At 43.0% G+C, this 7,890-nt stretch overlaps 1 long non-coding RNA gene across 1 annotated transcript; it reads right to left on the bottom strand.

Moving 5' to 3' along the window:
• Positions 1 to 4,465: 4,465 nt before the first annotated feature.
• LOC120639736 lies at positions 4,466 to 6,848 on the bottom strand. The gene is made up of 3 exons (XR_005661639.1): positions 6,725 to 6,848; positions 5,138 to 6,636; positions 4,466 to 5,037 (listed from the first exon to the last, which is right to left on the bottom strand). It is a non-coding gene; the product is annotated as an uncharacterized LOC120639736 (long non-coding RNA).
• Positions 6,849 to 7,890: the final 1,042 nt, after the last annotated feature.

Genomic DNA, 7,890 nt, shown 5'->3' with positions numbered 1-7,890 from the left:
GCTTGCTGTATAAGTTTATTTGCTAAATCTTGATCTAGCTTTTCTGTTCGCGTGTACGATAGTGATTGTTTGTCGTCGCGTGTGTTATGTTTGTGCATCATCGCATATGTGCCATTCATTATGCATGTCTTATCACCCTTGCATAATCTAGGGCATCACACTAATGCATGCATCTCATTTTGTGCATAGCATTTCTTGCACAATTATGGCATCATGCTAATTCTGGCATTTCATTCATGCATTATAGTGACTGAACCGTCGGAGAATGAACCCGTTGAACCTGCCGAGTCCGTCGAGCCTGAAACTGGAGTCCAGTTCAGGGTCGAGCCCGAAGTTAACCAAGGCAAGCAACTAAGCATAATCCCTTGCACCTATTTAATTTGATTAGTTTAGTTATCTCACTTAGGTATTGTTGGGTTATATATATACTATATATGTATTACATTCTTGTACCTATTTTTATGCATTCTCTTTCCTTGATTCGTTTATTCATATCCTTGGCACTAGTTAGACAGTTAATAACTTAATCTGACTAGATGCTTAGCCCTGCTTAGAATACTCATATTGCTCGCTAGACAGGAATGGTTTGGAGGATCACACTTACCGATAATCCTTGATCGCACTGGTTTGGGTTGGGTGGTGGTGAAGTGGCAGTATCGAGATTCGAGCGGAATGTTAGGGCCTAGAGAATGAAATCACATGGGCATAGTCCGCTTGGATCGATTAAGGATCGAGTGGACGACGTTGGTTTTGAGCACCCTTCCATGATACCACATATCCAATATAATGGAACGGATAAGCCAATTACCTTCTTTGACTTGATCATTGATGTACAGTCCTAGATACGTGGCCAAGGGCTATGCAGAGAGGCTTAGAGGTGTCCCCGGTGGACCTGCGAGTAGGAAAGTTTAGAGATGTCCCCGGTGGAAACTAAGTCTCTACGCGTAAGCTAGGTGTGAAGATTTCAATGATCGAGCCATGTTGGGAACGGTTGACGCGAGTACTCCCTTATCCAACTTTGGCCGGTTGGGTGAGTCGCATGGTCCTTGCGTCGTGTGGGTAAAGTAGTACACCCTTGCATGGTTATAATCAATTCGAATTGCCACGCTCTCGGTTATGAGCAAGCTCATTATCCCATGAACTCCTCATAGAATATTGTTTATGCTGAGAATGGTTCATGTTACAGCTATGATCAGTTATAGATTATATTACTCTCTTAATCAACTAAAAGTGTTTGGGTTGGGCAAGATTAATTAATTTTTGATAGGTGATAGGGTAGAGAGCTAGTGCTTATGCAATAATTACTTAACCTTAAAGCTTTTACTTGAGCCAATGCATGATCCTTGTTTATTTAATTGCGTAAGTCTTGCGAGTACCTTTTGTACTCAGGTTGCTTTCTAAACCTAGTTGCAGGTGAGCCGAAAGTGGTGTTCGGCCACTTCTACCCCACCGATCCAAATGCGGGGGAGGAGTAGGATGTTGTGGCTGTGATGATGTCCTTGAGCAAGGTATCATTATCTTAGGTATGTTTTATCGTAATCGAACTCCGTGAGAGCATGTAAATAGAATAATCTTTAAGTTTCTTTATTTAGAAGATGGCTTCCGTGAGCCCAAGGCTTGTAGTGGAAGTTAGCTGAACCCTCCTATATCAAACTTGTAATTTTTAAGTGTGTAAAACTGCTCTTTGTGGATCATCGGCAATGTACGAGCTTGTATAACGGTACGTGTGTTCAATCCTGGGCATGTGGCAAACACGTACCGGGACTACCGGGTTTGCTCTCGTTCTAGGTGATTTGTGTTGATTAAGTGCCTCTAAGGTGTGGATTAGCGCGTGGCGTGTCGAGAGACGGACACGTGCTAGCCCTCAATTTAAAGGATTAATCAATAATTTCACCTAAACCGAGTGCAAATTGGGCGGTTCTCACACCGGGGGTGGACAGTGGAGACGCGGCCGACGTCGTGGTGGTGGTGGTGGTGCGGACGAGGGGGAAGATCGCCCGGCGGCCGAGATTGCGGTGGAATCGGAGATGAATGAGCGAGATGACTGACAGGTGGGGTGGCAGAGAGAGTTATGTCGGCATGTGAATGTGTGCTGCGAGTCCCTGAACCTTGGACCCTTTTGTCAGTGTGTATCCAGGCATCCCGAATTTTTTTAAATAATATTATTTTAATAGATAATGGCAGAAATAAATGTATAAAAAATAATTGTAGATTTAGATGCCTATCGGTCACCTATTGGCCGACAGGACACTTATGGGCTATTGAAGAGCCGACATCCCACGTGGATGCCGACGTGGCCCTGTTGAGGCCATATTGACCGCGGTCACTGTTGGCAGCCTGTTGAGGCCGTATTGACCGCAGTCGCCGTTGGCAGTCGATGCCGAGAGGACCTATCAACTGCTGAAAGGCCGACAGGACCCAATCGGTCCGACTGGGCTGTCGGGCCGTGGGTGGCCGTGGGAGCCGCCCGAAGCTTGTTTGGGCTCAAATAGGTAGCCGACGTGTACCTGTCGGCAACCTCAGAGCGGACAGGCCCCCGTGCCTATATCATGTTGCAATTATTTGCTATATTATTCAGAAAAATATATTATATATATATTATTTGATTTCCCTTTGCCTATATCCATGTGTTGCAATTATTTGCTATATTATCCTGGAAAATATATTTTATGTATATTATTTGATTATGGTGAGTTAAATAATATATGAGGTTTATTTGTACAAAAAATTTATTTGAATTGAGTCGATTAAATATTTGATGGACTTGAATAAGTAGAATAAATAATTTATACAAAAATATATAGGGTTTGAAAATTAATATTACATTTTAATAGTACATATATAAATATAGTGGCAGACGAGCCGAGTGTAGCCGAGCCCTTTACGAGCTTAGTTGACCGAGTTTATTGCATCTTCCAGACTACTAATATGATGTTTTTCCAATGCTGGATGATGCACGGTTTTATTAGAAACGAGAACAACCTCCAGAACCACAACGAGTACACATACAAAGCATGTAGAAAATAGCATTATATAGCGAGCTAGAAGAGACTTCCGAGACAAACACGTAACATATTGGTCGGAAAGAAACATAACTTATTCAAACAGCAGGACTGATCCGAACGAAACGGACCACTACAACATCCATCGTTCATGGCCACTACTGTTTCCACGACCCGCTCGTTCTGGTTTCTACTTGATTCCTGATCTACTTGAGCGAATTGCCAATATGAAGCAAAGACATATAATCGGGGAGGCTGTTATTTTGGACTGGATGAAAAGAAAGATCCAGCCTTTACAAGCTCGGAAACGTTTGGTTTCCAATATCAAGGAGCAAGTGATCCGTCGTGATGCTCAAAAAAAGAAATCTCCAATGAAGAAATTCTTTGTCGAGTACAGCGACTACTTAAGAATGTGGAGCATGTACCCATTATCCCTAATACCTTCTCAGCGACGAATCCTCCATGACAGGTACGAACAAAGTAGTCGATTTGTGTTTTCGAGTACTTTCATTTTAGCAAGATTCTAATAGAATTTGATTTTGTATAGGAGGATGTGGATCTGTATAGAAGCAGCCCTCATTTGCCAGGCATTTTTCATCCTTTTCACCTTCTTCCAAGCCCTCATGCACCTCCAAAACCAAATCCAGAAGAGTCTTTATCTATGGAAAGTTATATAAATGGTTCTGATAGTAAATTTGGTCGTGCAGAGACTAGAGAGGCTGCTGGTGATGATGAGAGTAGGGGATACAGTCCTCGTCTGAGTGAAGATACTTGGGTGGATCACCCGAAGGGCACTCAGACGACAGGGAAGTTTTAGCTTGAGTTGCAATCGAGTACTTTTCCGAGTTGCATCAAGTTGCTTTTCAAACTACTAGAACATTCGGCGCGCGATGCGCGCCCTACCGGAAACAATTGGCTTTACCTAAATCTAAAACAGGAAAATTAAGCCTTTGTGTATGCACGAGATGACATCATAAATAAACATCATATCCATCCTGTTCAGAATTGCACATATGCTAGCAGAGGTACTCTAACTCCATCGTTTCCCTTCACACCCATGCTTTTCAGGAATCAAAATCGAACATTCCACATCAAACATCAATATGAAATAATAGAGAGCTGAAAATCAAAATAATTTGTGAATTTCTTAAGAACCACCATGAGCATGGAATCACATTTGCTCAAAATATTTTAGTAATTGTTGGAACACTTCGTCCGACCTGATGTTACAAATAGTAGATGTACATGTAGCAACTTTGATTGATTGGGGGCAAAGCATACAACTTCATCTAGCTAGCTGCATGCTAGGTTTTAGGGGAATGAGAAGAAGCCTGATCATCCGACAGTTCTTGCTCTTAATTTAGTAACCATATAAATCAGGAAATGAATAGAATATGTTGATGGCTATCATTCAAACAGACAGGAGGCTATATCTATTTCTTTCTCTTCTTTTAGTATGTTCATTCATGCGGGACCAACATACTACATATATCTTTTAAAAGAGTATCCAGATTTTAAAAACAACTTTCAGTTAACCTGAAAGAGAACCATGTATCCATGTTAGCATGAGTGTGCATCATTCTCAAGTTGTTTTGCAATTACCTGAGGAGCTAAGGATACATGTCTAAACAAATCTCATGTGCTCCTCAATGTCTGAAATAGTTCAGGTAACTAAAAGAAGCAGCAAAGACACCTGAAAGAGCAAGACATTTACAAAGAAAGTTGGTCATCTGTAACTGTGATTTTTTTTATTTCTGCACCAAACAATCCAATTTAATTTATCAACCAGAAGAGAACATGATACCAAAACAGTTAATTCATTTGGTTAGAATAAAATTGCAATGTCGCTCCAGTTTTTACATCTATTTTAACAAAAATTTTAGCATGCTTAAGAACAAAGGAGGCCAATAGAATCTCTGATGCTTGGTCCATCACGACCCACAAGAGTGGCTCCAGGAGACAATAATATCCTGCAAGGTGCAACACCTGAAATTTTCATCAACCCAACGAAGGGCATGTCGTCTGTTCGCAGGACCTAGAGTTCGAAATAGCAAGAATCAAAAAGATCTAGAGGGCCAACGAGTTGTACGAGCAAGACAGTGCCTTCAGTGAGGAACGGGAGAGTGGGCACATACCTGCTCGTGTCCTGGTGGTGGTAGCGTTGTGTAGCCCATTCTTCCTAATGATGAACACTCATGAGGATGCGGCCACCGCTGGAACTTTCTCTTGACCGGTTATATCCATTTTATGATGGACACAATCAGGGTGTTAGTAAAAGAAGGTTTGAAGATATCTACAGTCAATCCCAAATTTATAGCATGCTACATGTCACCGGATACCAGCAATGATGACAGTGATAAATACCAGCACAAGAACCAAGGAAATTATGTAGTCAAGCCTCACACAAGTAAAATGTTGTAAACTCTACCTTACATATGTATTCACATTGTTCAAATATAATCTAAGATCCTAGAAATTTATTGTAACTGACACTAAAATATTTCTTATAGGACTATCAAGATATACTTTTGCTACCAAACTTTTGCCTACATTAGGACTTCGCAGTTGGCCAAACTATACTAACAAGCAGTTAGAACAGCATTAGATCATGCTCACTAAATATGGACTTAGCATATAGTAGATTGAGCAAGTGCATAGGATCAACTTATTGCATAATAACTATTTTGCGGTATGTGTATCTTCTACCTATCACAAACTGAATATGCTGTAACTCCTGACCAAACTATGAATCCGCAACATATGCATCAGAATTATCAAATGCTCTTTCGTTTCTTCTAATGCAGTCACTAATAACTTGCTATGTGTTATGAACTTTCTTGATTGTGCAGCAGTAAGGTAAATATCATAATCTAGCATTGTTCATTCAATATAGCCATCCACCCCTTGTTTTCATTTTTTACCATAGGATTTTTAGAGTACATTCAGTCGTGAACAACCAACAGGTATGCCTCCTAGGAGCTAGACCACGTTTCCTTCAAGTGGCTGCTGCTTGGACCACGACATGGGAGAGACTGCACAGAGGGGTAAATTGTACGAAATCGTGGAACATTTCTTTCTCAATATTTCCTATCAAGTCAAATTCTAATTTTGTCCATATTATTGACAGATATGTATGTATTCGGGTTCATGGTATTCACGCTGACCTAGCAAGGCACAAGCGTGGATAACTTTGCCAGGTACAGACAACTCTGTCAAATACCCATGGGTAAATCAAATTAACAAGTAAATTAGATCAAGAAATACAGTCCATGGATTTGAACAAATAGAAATGAAATGATGGAGACCCATTGTATCTCAGATCTGCCAACATTAGTGCTAAGTTATCACATTCCAAGACAACCACAACTTCTCAAGCAGACCAGCAATAACTCAGTAGCAGCACGACTCAACAACGAAGGCGTACCTGACTCAGGCCTAAACTATGGGGGCGGCCGGCCGGATTGAGCTGCAATTTGAAGCGGAGGTGCAGATCGGGTGGAGCTCACTGACCACCGCAGCGCCCCCACTGTCTAGCACGCCACAGCTGCCTTCCTTCGCCTCGGCGCGCCACCGTCGTCTTACTACATGGATTCATCGCCGTCCCTTGCTGTCTCGCTCACTTCAAGGCTCGGATCTGAGCCAGAAAGATAGAATAGTGGACAAGAAAAGATGAGAATGGGATGGGAGAGAAAGGGTAAGGAAATGTATGAAATCTAACTCACCTAGATTGACAAGCGTGAGTCCGCGCACTCTATTGGCCTGCCATCGTCGAGTACATCCAGCATGCTGCACCAGGCTGCGCGCGTTTGTGCACCACCGCAGGACGCGCGGGCAGCTTAGCCTCCGTGTGCTCCCGATCTAGCGGGCCCGCGCGGCTAGCGCCGGTGCCGACACCTCCTTCTATGACTCGATGGCCATGGTCGACGAGGTCATGCAGCATGCTCTTCACCGTCTTTGCCGCCCTCGGCTTCCTTGTGATCCCATACCGGCAAGGTGGGCGCTCGACTGCTGCTCGTCGAGGGTGGGCTCCATGGCCGGCTGGCCGGAAGGGGGCGAGGGAAGGGAAGGAGAGGAGGAGAGGAGGGAGAGGGGTGGGGAGGGGAGAGGAGATGGAGGCAGGCGGAGAGGGAGCAGGGGTGGGAGGAGGGAGGCGGCGGCGGGGAGCAGGGTAGGGAGGGAGAGGGCGGCGGGGAGGAGGAAGTGCGGGACCTAGGGACTAGGGTTGGGGTTGCGGGAGGGGTTTTTTGAAAATTGTAGAGTGGTATCAGAGCCATATCAACTGTAGGACGAAAGCCTAGATAGAACTAGTCGAGTTTTAAGTCTTTTTCTCTCTCAGCCTTGTCTGCTGAAACTATTTTGCTATTATACCCCTTGAATTCCAAGATTCTTACTCGTCTTGCCTTGATTTCTCTCTAAAGAATAGTCTCCGTAGATTCTAGCCTGGAGTAAGTCATCTGACCATCATAGGTATAAGCTAAATGACCCCCTTTATAATATCACGATAGAACGTTCTGCGACGCGTTGTGTTAGTCGAGTTGTCTATTAAACTCGACTAAAGAATGAACTTTTGAATGCTTGTGATTATGCAAATGTTTGATTTGGATCTTTGGTTGATTGCATAGCTTAGTAGTTAAATTTTGTTTAAAGAAAATCAGTATTAAGTTAAAGTTAAATAATTAATAAAACTGAGTTAGATCGTTGGGGGTAAAACCATCCACTCTATCCTCTCTACCTTATCATGCCTTGAGTTTCCCCGGTCTTGTTTGTTGAGAAGAAGGATAATACGAAGAGGATATGATATCTAGGGATTCACTAGCAAGAATGTCACCGACGAGGACGTCGGTTTCTGTAAGGGGGTAGGGATGTGACACCCCGGCCTACAGATAAC

Source organism: Panicum virgatum, chromosome 7K, assembly GCF_016808335.1.
Source record: "Panicum virgatum strain AP13 chromosome 7K, P.virgatum_v5, whole genome shotgun sequence".
Classification (NCBI taxonomy): domain Eukaryota; kingdom Viridiplantae; phylum Streptophyta; class Magnoliopsida; order Poales; family Poaceae; genus Panicum; species Panicum virgatum.
Note: the sequence above shows the minus strand (reverse complement) of the source record. Positions and strands in the feature narration are given on the sequence as shown.